At 31.0% G+C, this 17,815-nt stretch overlaps 1 long non-coding RNA gene across 1 annotated transcript; it reads right to left on the bottom strand.

Annotated features, from left to right (window-relative positions):
* Positions 1 to 2,971: 2,971 nt before the first annotated feature.
* Positions 2,972 to 8,828, bottom strand: LOC139481872 (uncharacterized). The gene is made up of 2 exons (XR_011654719.1): positions 7,558 to 8,828; positions 2,972 to 3,486 (listed from the first exon to the last, which is right to left on the bottom strand). It is a non-coding gene; the product is annotated as an uncharacterized lncRNA (long non-coding RNA).
* Positions 8,829 to 17,815: the final 8,987 nt, after the last annotated feature.

The raw sequence follows: 17,815 nt of genomic DNA, 5'->3' as shown, positions 1-17,815 counted from the left end.
GGGAAATGTTCTGCATAAAACCCTTTGGGAAAGCACATTGACGTAATTTTCCAAACATTTATTGTAGCCCAATAATTTTATAAGGTGTTGCAACATGTAATTGTAAAGACGTTACAGCCGATTCAGTGAGTGTGTAGGCAACTGTGGTATTATTGGTTAGATTGCTTGCTACATTGTAGCTGTATGGTGAAGTCATTATTAGGTTATGCAAACTATCCTCCATTAAGAGTAGACTGGTCCGACATATAACCAATTAAACTGCCTGTAGGACTAGGCTACTTCCACAGAAGGGTAGTATACCTTACCTAAAAATGACTTCACGGTTTAACAAGAAAGGTAACCAATGATATTATACCTTTGTCTACACACTCAATGCAATCGGCTGCAATGAAAATGCGTAGTTTGTAAGACTAGGCTTAACCAGCCCGTCGGCAGCATCCAGCTTTCAAAGATATATAAACACAAATTTTGCATAAGACTCAAACGTACTTCAAATGTTTTTATTAATAAATAACCACTATATCACCAGTTAAGTAGTCAAAGATACCATTTAATTTATTTTTTTTAAATTTCATTTATGGTTCATTAGTTATATACAGGTAATATAAACCGCTTTCAGTATTTTATACAGCGTGCAGCACGCTTTACATTTTAAAGAGTCAACAATTTTGTGTGTTTACAAAATCTTAAATAGTTATGATTATTTTTAAAAGATGACAAATTGCTCTATTCTATGAAATATATAGCTTTCGGAAATTCCATATTCTCGGCATCCTGTAAAATAGTTCATGAACAGTAATAATTATTCTGCATTAAAAGAAAAGAAAGTTGCACTCTTGATTTTAACTTTTTTTTTGGCCACACAAAACTGATTTTACAAAACATTCTACCTCGGAAATAATGGATTTCGCTTGATTATGATTAGACCAAAGGTTTATATTTTGTAATCACTTGTATGGTGGGCAAGGAAATTATTCATTAGCTTAAAAAGAATAATTCTAGCTATATCCAAACTTGTAATTTTGATCAAGTAGGCCCTATATCTCTAGCTTACGTTTTTGCCTAGTGCAGATAAAAGTATTTTGCCGCAGAATTGTTTTTATTAACTATCCGGTAATGGTTGGGTTTGGTATCCGACATCAAGTTGAGAACTAATTTAGAAGAAAAAATTAAGCAGAACAACACCCTGGATTTTTTTTACTGTAAACCTCTGCTATCAAGCTTCCCTTTGCACCTATAGTCGTGCAACTGACATCGAAAAAGACGCTTAGTTAACGAGTTTAATGGTCCGGAATAACACACAGCTGTAAATTGTTTTAAATGATAGAATAATATCTATATTTTAATTTCCGTCGGGTCGTAAAAAGTTTCCATGGTCACATTTTTATATTTTATCCCTTTAATGGGGGTACCCCTCAATTTACGGTTTTGAGAAGTTGCCTTAAAATCCAAAAATATTTTTTTTTGTTAAATTTCCCGCTATTTTCGTAAATATTTTCTATGCACATATCATCAAGGATCATCGGAATGATAAAGACATAAATATAATACCATCCCCAAGTAAAACTTTCAGACTTAAAGTTGGCTGTTTTTAGATAGAAATGTAACGCTCCTTTTCTTTGAAAACGAGAAAACATATGATTCAAAAACAGTATTTGACATTTTAGAGGACAAAACATATTATTGCCATACTGCATGCAAATTTTGTTGGGCAAATTCCAAACAATTTTGTCAAAAACTCAAAAATAAAAACATCATTTGTACCTTTTTTAATTACGAAACTTGTCTATCCGTCAATCAGCTCCACAATTTATTTTTTCCTTCACAATCAATTTGATAGTTTCGATGTGATTATGAAGATTTTGTAGGATAAGTTTATTTATTTTTGAGTGATTTGAATATATATAGTAGTTCTTTCGTGTATTTTTTGTAAATAAGTTATATTTTTGTTAATAAAATTTTGACTTTTCATAAAAGTTATAACCAAATCCTTCGGATAAGGGTTTTTCAGGATGATGACTATAGTTGATATTGTGTGAAAATACATTGTATGTAAATGTTTAACCTCAGAGCAATAAATATGCATGCAAGTGATCGGGGGGAAAGTACTATTGCAGTTTCGCAGAGATTTGGTGTGTGACAAGGTGATGCTAAAACCAACTTCTCTTGATATTCTGCTGTCCTTGGGCGAATCATCAGTGATGTTATGAGACTTGCACAAGAAGGCAAAATCGGTGCGTCTTTAAATTAGATTGATTGATTGATTGTTGGTTGCTTAACGTCCAGTGGCAAATATTTCGTGCATCTTCAGGACGAGAACAAGTTAATAATAAAAACAATAGGTAGGTTTTGTCATAATAGAGGTCATTCGGGAATTGGTCGGGAAAATTTAGACTGCCACTGGAAAATGATGGTATATTGGATTGGGACAGAATTTGCCGTTGCAACAGGCCACCTACGGACCCCTCAAAGAGTTGTTGCAAGGGTTTTTAACGTGCAGAGAACGTGGCACTCCCTTTACACGAGGCATCGGATTAAACGTCCCCATTCTGACCGGACGTGATTGCGAACTTGATACATCCTGCACAGCCAAACGGTCGTCCCACTTCGTTTAACTGCCGGTCGAGAGAAGACCAAGTGATCATATTTCGTTTCCCAAGTCACCCTTGGGGAACTTTGAAATAGAAACAACAGAAATCCATATACTGTATGTGATCACACTGATCGACATGTATCCTCACAACCTGACACTTGTATACGATCTCGTAGTTTGGATAGGAAAACAGGGTTTTTGTGTAAAAGAAAAACCTTAAAAAAACCCAGAAAACTACACAAAACTGAGTCCTTTAAACGTGTTGACAGTCTTTTAAGGTGTGCTGTGCTAATTAATGAGAGTAATCATTTATCCATGCATAACCAAGCAAATGTACTTATTGAGGTCAACACCTGTGCAATTATAAGAGAGAAGACGTTATTAAAGTCAAAATATATTTTATTGGCGAAGTAAGATCATGGCTTCTGTCGGTTACCAACCCACAAACAAAGGGTCTTTGGGCAACCGTAAATAAAATGCAAATAAAATAGATAAATAAAATTCAAAATTCAAATAAAAACTAAAATGAAATGAAAATTTTGAAATAATGGGGTGCTGAATTGAACCCTGGCAACAGATGTCCAAAATCAACATGAGAAATTTCGTTTGAGGTGAAAATAAAGATAACCTGGATTAATGTTCTAAATGAAATAATAATACAGTGATAAATCAAGTTCATCGGTACTGGTGCAGCCTATAAAGTCCGCCCTAGTGATGAACTCTTCTAAAAGACTGTCATAACATTATTTATCGATTCACTATGACTGTTAATCCGTTATCACTCGTCAGATGGACGGCATAATGTGGTTAATTGTGTTTATAGACTGGCGAAGAGTTGTAAATCCAGAAGCCGTGACAGGAGTTCTATGTTGAGGTTAAAAACAAGCAGAAATCTGTAAAATAAGACATAAAACAGCAGTATCGAAAAAATATAAGAGGAGGGATGGGTGGGTTTACAATAATTATGCGTAAAATAAACTCAACAATCTGACCTTAGATATATATAGTTACTTCCTAGCAGACCGTGCATTCAAAATATTGTGAGGAGTGCTTTAGCTGGTAAAATTGATATGCCGTGTAATCGAATTAAGACATGCGCGTTACATTGACCTGTGCATGAACTGTAGCAAGTCTTGTCTTCCTCTGATAACGTGATTTAACGGTCAAGCCCTTTAAATCGAATTATAAGAGAGAAGACGTTATTAAAGTCAAAATATATTTTATTGGCGAAGTAAGATCATGGCTTCTGTCGGTTACCAACCCACAAACAAAGGGTCTTTGGGCAACCGTAAATAAAATGCAAATAAAATAGATAAATAAAATTCAAAATTCAAATAAAAACTAAAATGAAATGAAAATTTTGAAATAATGGGGTGCTGAATTGAACCCTGGCAACAGATGTCCAAAATCAACATGAGAAATTTCGTTTGAGGTGAAAATAAAGATAACCTGGATTAATGTTCTAAATGAAATAATAATACAGTGATAAATCAAGTTCATCGGTACTGGTGCAGCCTATAAAGTCCGCCACTAAACAAGTTCAAAAACACTGATTTCACAAAGAATGTTTTGGAACTTGTTACCGCCAACCAGTACCATACATTGAGAGTCGATATAACAGATAACTCTGACTGTTATATTGTGTAATAACAAGAATCTGACCGCAGTAACTACTAGCTAACAGATTCCCGAAGCCAATAACCTACTTCGCCGTTTGATAGACAATAAATAGATGAAAATAGATAATAGCATAAATTAAAATTGTAACTTGTATAAAATTAGATAGCTTTCAAATCTGACAAATAACATATTCCTTCTCACTGTAGTTTGGTTCAATCACTTATTTGGAATCTTGTGCTTGTATTGCAATCGTGGTAACATTTGAACAAAGCAAATTTGACTAAGGTAACAAATCTTGGAGAAAATCAAATCACTTATAAGTTAGGACCTATCGTATAGAACGGTTGTCCGATGTCATGTTCATTTTAGTGGATTACTTAATATTGCAGGGCCCTTCAAAAATGAGCATACGATTAGTTTATCTCTTTACTTAAAGTGCCCCATAACACTTTGACCTTGCTAAAAAATTGTGATACGAAAATGTATAAGAGAACACAAAAATAAGTAACTACAAACTTCCGAGCAACAACGAAGTTTTGGTGATTGAAAATCCCACTTTCCAAGCACGCTTTTGGAAACATGAAATATCTTAAATTGACAATCAATCAATAATCAGCTCTAGATTGGTAATTTACAATATAGAAAAATAAATAAAATTGATATGATAACAGATAAAAAATATTTGACTTGCCAACTGTTATATGTATGTTTGTAATCAGATATATGGTTGATACTTTTTATATTACCATTGGCTGAATTCTACTTTTACTATCAGAAAATAAACTAGAAGATCTGACATGAACTATTTTTAAACTTAATAGCGTGGTCGTAAACAGCTATATACCACCTTACAGCATTCACCAATAAACATAGTCCATACAGTATAATAGCAACAAAGGGTCCCGGCAAACAAGAAAACAAAGCCATATTTTAGTATAAATCAATTTAAACGTACAACAAGTATAAAAGACTGCGACACACTACAAGTTTGTGAGAATTTATCCCTACCGTAACCGGGGACATTGGTTAACAACGCAAAATGAAACAAAGTTGAGGTAGGTTTAACTCATTAGCTAGACACAAAACACAATACACAACTAACAAATAGACTAAAGACACCCACCTAAGAGTACTCGCAGTTACTGAAAGCATGTTCAGAGTCAATTCAAACTAGTTAATGAATCGTGTTGCCTAGACAAAAACTTTTAAAACTGAGGTGCAGTTAAGACCCCCCAAAAATTTGACTCTAAAAATAGCCGATGGAGAATAAGCCGTCTTAGGGGCGCTCGTCAATACGGCATTAAAACTTTTATCGTGTAATATTTTGTTTTGTTTGTTTAATTTTATTTTTGTTTATTGTTTTGTTTTTGTTTTGTTTGTTTTTGTTTTGTTTTGTTTTGTTTTGTTTTGTTTTTGTTTTATTGCATATCATTAGTATGGCGTTCGACAACAATTATTATGCCAAATCATTTATGACTGCTTACAAAAAACTAGTATTCTCTAATAAACGTATATACATAAAATTCCATGTATAACTGTTCACAGTATTTAACACAATTACGTTGTTTCTCTTTCAGATAACAAAATCGTACTAATTAGCAATTTTATAGTCTGGGATATACGCAACTTTAATATCTATACTACAAAAGCAATAAAATCAATGCATCACCTAACTAATTTGAACTGTTCTTGACCTCTGTAATGATATACATAAGATTAAAGAAAACTATTAACCCAGACAAAAACTCGCTTAAGTTGTAAATTTTTATATCAACAATTTTCAGACGATAATTTATCAGAGATCTACGCATCTGGTAATACAGTTTGTAAACGTAACTTGCAGAAGTGTATACTATTTCTGCTCTAATCGTTATTAGTGTTAATTAAAAGATTATAATTGCCAGTGAGACAACTATCCACTTGAAAGTACAAATGAAGTAAATGTAAGCAAATATAGTCAACCTTACGGCTTTCAACAATGAGAAAAAACCCATACCATATAGTCTGCTATTAGAGGTCCCGACATGGAAAATATAAAACATTTCAATCGAGAAAACTAACGGCCTAATTTATAACAAAGCAGTTTACGAAAAACAAATATGACAGACATAGACCAACGAAGCCTTTTTCCAAGTATAGTAGTAAAAATATCTTGCCTTGCTGATCAATTTTCTAAAATTTGAGGCTAATGGAAACTTTAAAGTTAAAAATGCCCAAGTGGATCCCGAATTAATAGCTACTAGTTCCACTCATATGAAAAATCCAATATAAAAGCTAGTTTAAACAAACCCCGAAAAAAAAAAAAAAAAAAAAAAAAAAAAAAAAAAAAAAAAAAAAAAAAAAAAAAAAAAAAAAAAAAAAAAAAAAAAAAAAAAAAAACCAATAAAGATTCGTGACTTGAACGTCAAACACATGGCAATACTATTTTCAGCTTATGTAAATATTTGAAAATCAACAATTGATTATCTTGTCCATTACATGTAACATTTTATTTTTCTGGGCACGATTAAAACGTGCGCAAAAAAGGTTTATGAGTCATGACGGTTTACCCTTGTGCAAGACCTTAGTTTTGATCACATTATTTATACATAATACAGACAGGGCATGAATGATTTGTTGTGATCATGGTACATGAATAATATCCATAGATCTAAATCAACTGGTCCCCAATTACAAGACTGTGAAATTGCTTTCCTTAACCGAAACAGCTCGTTTCCAACTTATGACCTGAACCCTGCTAGCTCCAAGTCTTCTTTGCTCTCTTGCCTAATTAAAATTGGTTGTCAAATAAATATCTGATATAAAATGCATCATCATTGATATTTTGTTGATGAATTTTTATATACCTGCGAGATACCATTTATTTTTATATTTATACTTTATATTAAGTAGTGCAGATTTAGTTTCTGAAATTAGTGAAATGAATCTCTCTTTTATAAAGATGCGTGAAAATAAATCAAATTTAGGTATACTTGTGGTCAGAGTGATAAAAAGAGAAAAATGTAAAAATTCCTTCGTGATATATACACATACTAAAAATATGCACTGAATATAAAATGACTTGCGGGACTATACCTTCTCAGTGTAATTATAAAATAAATCAATGTTGAAATGTTTTCTAATCGTGGTGAGATATATAGATAAGAAACCAATTAACTAAATCAATCTTATTCTTATTCGTGGTATGGTCTCTCATAGTAAAAAGCAATCCGGATCAATATAGTATCCGCCATTTAGAATCGTTTTCTTATTATGCTCGAAATGTTACTACTCAAATCAATGCTAAAGCTAAAAATGTCATGTACTGAATTAGTTACATTAAAATTAAAGAATAAAAGATGTACCTTTTTTATTGATGTATTTAGATAAGGCATACTGCCACTTCTCTGACTGACATACATAAAAATGATCCTGCTGATGAATGAAATAATCCTAGATAACAAATTTCAGTTTCTGTTTCCGATGCGTAGCTATTTGACCTCACAGGTGGCTAAAGCCGTTTTCTTTACCCCAATTATATCACCTCTTTTAACGCCTTTACTTCTCAGGCATCATAAACCTTACAATAAATGTCAATATGAACAAATATAATTAAAATAATATACAACTATACAAATCCTTGATTTTATACACTAAATAAATATCAAAATGTGTGCAATGAAATTTGCATTTATAACCGAAAAAACAATCGGTTATAAAGACATTACTTCAAAATATGAATGAATATTATTTGAAATAAATATTAAATATAAATATCAGAGACATATTGTATTATATGTCGCTGTATACATGTATGTGCAACGCAATTTGGCTGACTGAAAAATAATCGGTTATAAAGACATTACTGTAGCTGCCGTATCAAATTTTATCAACTAGTTTCTTTTAACGGATGCTCAACTTTGAAATATAATTTACGATTTACTGCTGTCCTAAACACGCTAAAGAACAATAAATGATACCATAAATTAATTATTGCATTTGATGGTGTTAATGTCTCACAAGAAACCCCATTATTAAATAATAGTTAAACATACCTGATAATGGAACATTACCATTTTAATCTGCATTACGAAATGTAAATTGAATAGAAATACCTGGAACCTAGTTTTCATATTTTAATACCTCGATAAAAAGATACAAAAATATCAATATAACTGGAATTAGAAATTATGCGAATCAAAAATTTATTATACAATCATAAAAATAAATTAAAATAAATTCGCTCGTATTATAATAACTTTAGACAAAGATTTGTATACTATATATAAATCCTTGCTTTAGTAAATTGTCCAATAATTTATGAATTATCAAATTGAATGTGACCGATTTGAAATTAATTAATCAATAATCAGTTGAAATTGAAAAATTATTGAGATAAGTATTTACAATAATTATGCGTAAAATAAACTCAACAATCTGACCTTAGATATATATAGTTACTTCCTAGCAGACCGTGCATTCAAAATATTGTGAGGAGTGCTTTAGCTGGTAAAATTGATATGCCGTGTAATCGAATTAAGACATGCGCGTTACATTGACCTGTGCATGAACTGTAGCAAGTCTTGTCTTCCTCTGATAACGTGATTTAACGGTCAAGCCCTTTAAATCGAATTAAGTAAAACAGTTACTGAAAAATCAGAATTTGAACTTGCTGTCAGTTCATTAATAACGATTGTTAGTGATGTGATTTGTTCTTCCATAAGAAAAAGCCTTTCTCATGTAGCACGACCAAATACATATACCGATCACATTTACCCAAGATTGTCTCTGATGCTTAACAAACTGCCAAACTCCAGAACTAACTAGATATTGTGACACCTTACAATTCAGACACAGTGGGGCCAAGGGATATGAAATATAGAGTTTAGCTCTATATAGGGGATGCCATATATGCTGCAGGAAAATCAAAGTCTATGTTAAGACTTTCAGAATTACACCAAGGTGTGTCTGAAAATATCAAGGGTATATTAAAAGAAAAACAACTACTTCACCCTGGCACCAGTGCTCTTATGAGCTATGTCCTCGGTTTGGTATTTCTATGGAAATGATGTCCGCATATCTTCTTAATAGATATAAGAAGATGTGGTATGAGTGTCAATGATACAACACACCATCCAAGTCACAATTTATTAAGGTAAACCATTATAGGTCACGGACCGGTTTTCAACACGGAGCCTATGCTCAAAAGTTCATTTGTTAGTTAATTTGTGAAAAATAACACAAAGGCGCTTCTGAACCGTATATACCGTAAAAGTAATTAAAATTTTATAAGGCTTTTGCAGATGACTTATCATTATGCATGTAAAAGATTTTCAAAAGAAAAAATGGGGGTCACCGGGCATTTTTTTCCAAGGCATTCCAATGGATAAAATCAGAGGATTCCGAAAATCTGACAAAAATCAAAAACATGACAAGCCAGCTTCCTTAATGAATACTTCAGGTATCGTGTGTCGATCGCTTTTAAAAGTTATATAAGGATCATGACTGATTTGGAATTACAACATTAGAAAATTGGCATTGCATTGTGTAATTTTTCATCCTTCCCTTAAAAAATAAAGAGTTAACTTTTTTTACCAGGATTAATCCACTAAAAAATGTTCATGCACCAAACTGACTTTGTTTTACACCCAATTTGTTTTCAACCTCGCATTCGCCTCGGATGACTATAGTATATTTTGTGTTATAACTGCTCTGTTTAGACTTTACAAATACACAATATGTATTTATCTATAACTAGATACTATTTTTTACAAAATACACAACCTTTAAGATGCAAAATTAAAAACACTGTTTCAGCGCTTGAATTTTGTTTTTTTCAAAGATAGAAAAAAATTTGAAATAATTTAATAAACTGGTGTTTTAAAGTTTAGAAAATAATTCTGTAATATACTTTAGTGAAACACTATACACAATATGAAAGTTTATGGATGTGAAAATGACAAGGCCACTTCTTCTTTTGCTATGCCTTAAATCAGAAGGTTACAAATCAACGCTATTTTGTAATGGCAGCTCTTCATATAAGTTGTCAAATTTGTCATTTTAACATCGTTTATAGCATATGCTTATGATCGAATTGTTTTTGTAGCATTCTATTGAATAAATATCAGAATATTTCTCCTTTTTGTCCTTGTGGTTGAATTATTGATATTTTTAGGTCTGACCTTTGACCTCAATTTCACACAATTGTGACCACTCTGGATTTTTACGACCCAATTTTTCTTATTGTATATGTTTTCCTCTTTCCGTCGATATATAATTTAGGTGTGTGTTCTTCCGGACCATTAAAGTTTTAAAAAATGACCTGTGGTTGCAGTACTACTAGTGCGGACAATTTTTATTATATTTTCGGTAAGGGTTGGGTTGGGTGTCCGACCCCGACTTTGGTTATATCTTTTGAAAATAAAATAAGCCAAATAACAACCTTGAATTTTTTCTCCAGTAGACATCAGCTAGCCTACCCAGCTCCCCTTTACACATTGTGCGGACAAATGTATGGCCGTTGAAATGTGTTTTATAATCTTTTCGGTAATGGCAGGGTAGGGTGGTTAGCTGAAGTCCACTTGAAAAAAAAGTGGCCTCCAATGTGGTTTTATGCAGAACAGTAACCCGCAAATCTATGGTAGTTTGCAAAAAATAAAAGTATTTTTTGTTATAATGTGATATGTAATATGTTGGCAAATAATGAAAGCTCGTATCTTAATTAATAGACATCAAAATAAAGAGAAACCGTATGATAACCAATACAAATCTCCCAGAGACAAACTAACATTGATTAAGGCAACTAGTATGATGGTCTGAATTCATGGTTCTTAATTTCTGTATTCTTTGATATTTTAGGCCATTTTTCTCTATTCTTTATACTTTTTGCCAATTATTCTCTCCTCTTTATATTTTACACCATTATTCTAGCTTTTTTATTTATTTCTTGGTCCATTGTCTCTATAATTTATATTTTTTGTCAACTATTCTCAATAACATAATACCCCAACAACGCCCTCTAGTTCAGGTCACCATATATGTAGCCTTCACAAATAAGCAAAACAAAAACCCTATAGGCTCCGAATGCCAAAATAATTGAATGCTTGTCCAGGTTTGAATTGTGAAATTGCGGAAATTTGTTTTTTAATCAATCTATCAAGCAAAAACATATTATCGTCCTCGATGTTCATGGCAGATGGACGTTGGTCATCAATTCTAATAATCTTAGATCGACCTTTCTAAACTTAAAAGTAAAGTTCACGCACCCGGTTCCTGATTGTTATTAAAGACTTTTGATCTGACAACCGCTGTGCATGTATACTTTAACGACTAGGCTAGTTTTCTTGTCAGTTTTAAAAAGTAATTACCTCCCTTATAAGTGTCATGTTGTAACAAATCTATTTATTTGTACCATCTTTATGAATCTTAATATTATATTGTACAATTTAAATTTGTGATTCGTTTAATATTTAAATATGATAATTTATTATTTATCAAAGGTATGAACAAGGTAATTTGAAAGTCTTTGATTATTTTATCACCGTATGTCAATTCAGAAGTCATGCGGTTTATTTTCTCTACATTATGTTATAACATCAAGGGAGGGTTTACACTGCCCTGCTATGGCAGAAATGTACAAAGAATGTGAAACTAGAAAGGAAAACTGTTTCCATTATAAATCGGCTATTAATTGAAATTGAATACTAATCTCTTTTAGAGTAAATTCGAAAACGAAAAATGGAAACTTGCACTTTAAAATTTATTTTCATTTTTAATTGGTTTTTAGTGAAATAAAAAACATTTTCGTTTTCCGTTTTGGTTTTAGAAAAATAAAACACAAAAAACGAAAACGCTTCTTTTTCATTTTGGTTTTCGAGAAATCAAAACCGAACAATGGAAACATTCTCGTTTTTTATTTTTTTATTTTGATATTTCAAAATGAAAAACAAATGGACTCAAATATACACAGATATCGGATGTTGAATGTTGAAAATGAATGATGAATGCTGAAAACGAATGTTGAAAGTTGAAAATCGAATGTTGAAAACGAATGTTGAATGTTGAAAACGAATGTTGAAAGTTGAAAATCGAATGTTGAAAACGAATATTGAATGTTAAAAATCGAATGTTGAAAGTTGAAAACCGAATGTTGAAAACGAATGTTGAATGTTGAAAACGAATGTTGAATGTTGAAAACGAATGTTGAAAGTTGAAAACGAATGTTGAATGTTGAAAACGAATATTGAAAGTTGAAAATCGAATGTTGAATGTTGAAAACGAATATTGAAAGTTGAAAATCGAATGTTGAAAACGAATGTTGAATGTTGAAAACGAATGTTGAATGTTGAAAACGAATGTTGAATGTTGAAAACGAATGTTGAAAGTTGAAAATCGAATGTTGAATGTTGAAAACGAATGTTGAATGTTGAAAACGAATGTTGAAAGTTGAAAATCGAATGTTGAAAGTTGAAAATTGAATGTTGAAAACGAATGTTGAATGTTGAAAACAAATGTTGAATATTGAAAACGAATGTTGAATGTTGAAAACGAATGTTGAAAATTGAAAATCGAATGTTGAAAACGAATGTTGAATGTTGAAAACGAAGGTTGAAAGTTGAAAATCGAATAATGAAATCGAATGTTAAATGTTGAAAACGAATGTTGAAAAATGAATGTTGAAAACGAATGTTAAATGTTGAAAACGAATGTTGAAAACGAATGTTGAAAACGAATGTTGAAAGTTGAAAATCGAATGTTGAAAACGAATGTTGAATGTTGAAAACGAATGTTGAAAGTTGAAAATCGAATGTTGAAAACGAATGTTGAATGTTGAAAACGAATGTTAAAAGTTGAAAATCGAATGTTGAAAACGAATGTTGAATGTTGAAAATCGAATGTTGAAAACGAATGCTGAATGTTGAAAACGAATGTTGAATGTTGAATGTTGAAATCGAATGTTGAAAATTGAAAATCGAATGTTGAAAACAAATGTTGAATGTTGAAAACGAATGTTGAATATTGAAAACGAATGTTGAATGTTGAAAACGAATGTTGAAAGTTGAAAATCGAATGTTGAAAACGAATGTTGAATGTTGAAAACGAATGTTGAATGTTGAAAACGAATGTTGAAAGTTGAAAATCGAATGTTGAATGTTGAAAACGAATGTTGAATGTTGAAAACGAATGTTGAAAGTTGAAAATCGAATGTTGAAAACGAATGTTGAATGTTGAAAACGAATGTTGAAAGTTGAAAATCGAATGTTGAAAACGAATGTTGAATGTTGAAAACGAATGTTGAATGTTGAAATCGAATGTTGAAAGTTGAAAATCGAATGTTGAAAACGAATGTTAAATGTTGAAAACGAATGTTGAATGTTGAAAACGAATGTTGAATGTTGAAAACGAATGTTGAATATTGAAATCGATTGTTGAAAGTTGAAAATCCAATGTTGAAAACGAATGATGAAAGTTGAAAATCGAATGTTGAAAACGAATGTTGAATGTTGAAAACGAATGTTGAAAGTTGAAAATCGAATGTTGAAAACGAATGTTGAAAACGAATGTTGAATGTTGAAAACGAATGTTGAATGTTGCAAACGAATGTTGAATGTTGAAAACGAATGTTGAATGTTGAAAACGAATGTTGAAAGTTGAAAATGAATGTTGAAAGTTGAAAATCCAATGTTGAAAACGAATGTTGAATGTTGAAAACGAATGTTGAATGTTGAAAACGAATGTTGAATGTTGAAAACGAATGTTGAATGTTGAAATAGAATGTTGAAAGTTGAAAATCGAATGTTGAAAACGAATGTTGAATGTTGAAAACAAATGTTGAATATTGAAAACGAATGTTGAATGTTGAAAACGAATGTTGAAAATTGAAAATCGAATGTTGAAAACGAATGTTGAATGTTGAAAACGAAGGTTGAAAGTTGAAAATCGAATAATGAAATCGAATGTTAAATGTTGAAAACGAATGTTGAAAAATGAATGTTGAAAACGAATGTTAAATGTTGAAAACGAATGTTGAAAACGAATGTTGAAAACGAATGTTGAAAGTTGAAAATCGAATGTTGAAAACGAATGTTGAATGTTGAAAACGAATGTTGAAAGTTGAAAATCGAATGTTGAAAACGAATGTTGAATGTTGAAAACGAATGTTAAAAGTTGAAAATCGAATGTTGAAAACGAATGTTGAATGTTGAAAATCGAATGTTGAAAACGAATGCTGAATGTTGAAAACGAATGTTGAATGTTGAATGTTGAAATCGAATGTTGAAAATTGAAAATCGAATGTTGAAAACAAATGTTGAATGTTGAAAACGAATGTTGAATATTGAAAACGAATGTTGAATGTTGAAAACGAATGTTGAAAGTTGAAAATCGAATGTTGAAAACGAATGTTGAATGTTGAAAACGAATGTTGAATGTTGAAAACGAATGTTGAAAGTTGAAAATCGAATGTTGAATGTTGAAAACGAATGTTGAATGTTGAAAACGAATGTTGAAAGTTGAAAATCGAATGTTGAAAACGAATGTTGAATGTTGAAAACGAATGTTGAATGTTGAAAACGAATGTTGAATGTTGAAAACGAATGTTGAAAGTTGAAAATCGAATGTTGAAAACGAATGTTGAATGTTGAAAACGAATGTTGAATGTTGAAATCGAATGTTGAAAGTTGAAAATCGAATGTTGAAAACGAATGTTAAATGTTGAAAACGAATGTTGAATGTTGAAAACGAATGTTGAATGTTGAAAACGAATGTTGAATATTGAAATCGATTGTTGAAAGTTGAAAATCCAATGTTGAAAACGAATGATGAAAGTTGAAAATCGAATGTTGAAAACGAATGTTGAATGTTGAAAACGAATGTTGAAAGTTGAAAATCGAATGTTGAAAACGAATGTTGAAAACGAATGTTGAATGTTGAAAACGAATGTTGAATGTTGCAAACGAATGTTGAATGTTGAAAACGAATGTTGAATGTTGAAAACGAATGTTGAAAGTTGAAAATGAATGTTGAAAGTTGAAAATCCAATGTTGAAAACGAATGTTGAATGTTGAAAACGAATGTTGAATGTTGAAAACGAATGTTGAATGTTGAAAACGAATGTTGAATGTTGAAATAGAATGTTGAAAGTTGAAAATCGAATGTTGAAAACGAATGTTGAATGTTGAAAACAAATGTTGAATATTGAAAACGAATATTGAATGTTGAAAACGAATGTTGAAAGTTGAAAATCGAATGTTGAAATCGAATGTTCAATGTTGAAATCGAATGTTGAAGGTTGAAATCGAATGTTGAATGTTGAAATCGAATGTTGAATGTTGAAATCGAATGTTGAATGTTGAAAATGAATACGAGAAGAAAAAAAGAAAAAAATTGAATGTTGAAAATGGATACGAGAAAAAAAAAATTTTGAATGTTGAATATTGCAATCGAATGTTGAATGTTGAAAAAAATGGATACGAGAAAAAAAAAGAAAAAAAAATTTGAATGAGAAAAAAAAAAAAAAAAAAAATGAATGTTGAATGTTGAATATTGAAATCGAATGTTGATGTTGAAATCGAATGTTGAATGTTGAAAATGGATCCGAGAAAAAAAAAAAAAAAAAATTTGAATGAGAAAAAAAAAAAAAAAAAAAAAAATTTGAATATTGAATGTTGAATATTAAAATCGAATGTTAAAATCGAATGTTGAATGTTGGAAATGGATACGAAAAAAAAAAAAAAAAAAAAAAAAAAAAAATTTTGAATGTTGAATGTTGAAATCGAATGTTGAATGTTGAAATTGAATGTTGAATGTTGAATATTGAAATCGAATGTTGAATGTTGAAATCAAATGTTGAATGTTGAAAATGGATACGAGAAAAAAAAAAAAAAAAATTTGAATGAGAAAAAAAAAAAAAAAAAATGTTTGAATGTTGAATATTGAAATCGAATGTTGAATGTTGAAATCGAATGTTGAATGTTGAAAATGGATATGAGAAAAAAAAAATAAAAAAAAAAAAAAAAAATTTGAATGTTGAATGTTGAATATTGAAATCGAATGTTGAATGTTGAATGTTGAAAATGGATATGAGAAAAAAAAAAAAAAAAAAAAAAAAAAAAATTTGAATGTTGAATGTTGAATGTTGAATATTGAACCAACTTGACATCCGTCTTTTCTTAACTAATTTAGAATTTATTTTTAAATTACGTCTGATGAATGCTAATGATTGGTTTGCTTTTGCTGCTGATTGTTGGATATGTTTGTTCCATTTGAGGTCTGAAGAAAGTGTAATGCCTAAATATTTTGCAGATTGAACTTGTTCTAAGATATGACCATGCATGTTGTAATAAAAATGTATTTGTTTTTTCTTTGTTGATACTCTAAGGATGTTACATTTGTCCGGGTGGAAAGACATGAGCCAGTCTTTCTCCCATTTTATAGCTGCTTCTATGTCTTCTTGAAGCTTTATGCAATCATTTTGGCAGGTTATAGGCCGATAGATTATGCTGTCGTCTGCAAAGAGTCTTATTTGGCTGTGTTTTAGATAGTCCGGTAGGTCGTTTATATATATGAGAAAGAGTATTGGACCTAGTACAGTCCCCTGAGGAACACCTGATGTTACTGGAATTATGTTGGAAGTTGTGTTTTCGAGGAGTACTGTTTGGGTTCTATTGGAGAGGAATGAATCGATCCAATGAATTGCTTGATCAGAAATGCCATAGTGTTTTAATTTGTAAAGAAGGCGTTTGTGTGGCACTTTATCAAACGCTTTCGCAAAGTCCATGATTACTAGATCAGTTTGGATATTTTTGTCGTTGTTTTGAGCAAGTTGGTGTACAAGAGAAATTACTTGTGATTCACATGATCTTTTAGATCTGAAGCCATGTTGTAGTTCATACAATATTTTGTTTGTTTCTAGGTGTTTCATCATGTTACTTGCTAATATATGTTCTAGTAATTTACATGAGATGCAGGTAAGTGATATTGGTCTGTAATTTGCAGGATGATGTTTGTCTCCTTTTTTAAATACTGGTGTAACGTTAGCATGGTTCCAGTCTGAAGGTACTTTGCCTGTCTCAAGAGATTTGTTGAAGATGATAGTCAGAATGTATGAAGTTATTTCAATGTTTTCTTTAAGTATTTTGCCAGCGATAGTATCTGGTCCTGTAGCTTTGTTAGTGTTTATATTTTTTATTAGTTTATATACTCCTTCTCTACTGATGTTTATTTTTTCCATTTTAGGGTGTGCACTAGGTTCTTTGGTTGGTATTTCTATATTTTTTTCAGATGTGAAAGCTGATTGGAATTGCTTATTAAGGATGTTTGCTTTCTCAGAGGGGTTTGTATGAAGGGTACCTTCACTTCGTAATGGTGCAATGCCGGTGTTCTCATTTCTTTGGCTTTTAATATATGAGTATAATTTTTTGGGTTGCTTGTTGAAACATTGTTGGTCTGGTTCTTTTATGTCAATGTCGAAGATCATATTTTCAATATATGCCCAGTATGCTTTTCTCATCTCTTTTTGGAGTTTAGTCTTTATCTCTTTGTATTTGCTGTTGTAGGATGAGTCATGTTTTTTCTTTTTGTAAAGTTTGTTTTTCTTTCTGATGAGTCTTTTTAGGTCTCTAT

Source organism: Mytilus edulis, chromosome 7 (assembly GCF_963676685.1).
Source record: "Mytilus edulis chromosome 7, xbMytEdul2.2, whole genome shotgun sequence".
Classification (NCBI taxonomy): domain Eukaryota; kingdom Metazoa; phylum Mollusca; class Bivalvia; order Mytilida; family Mytilidae; genus Mytilus; species Mytilus edulis.
The sequence above is the reverse complement of the archived record's forward strand: the minus strand, read 5'-3'. Positions and strand labels throughout refer to the sequence as shown.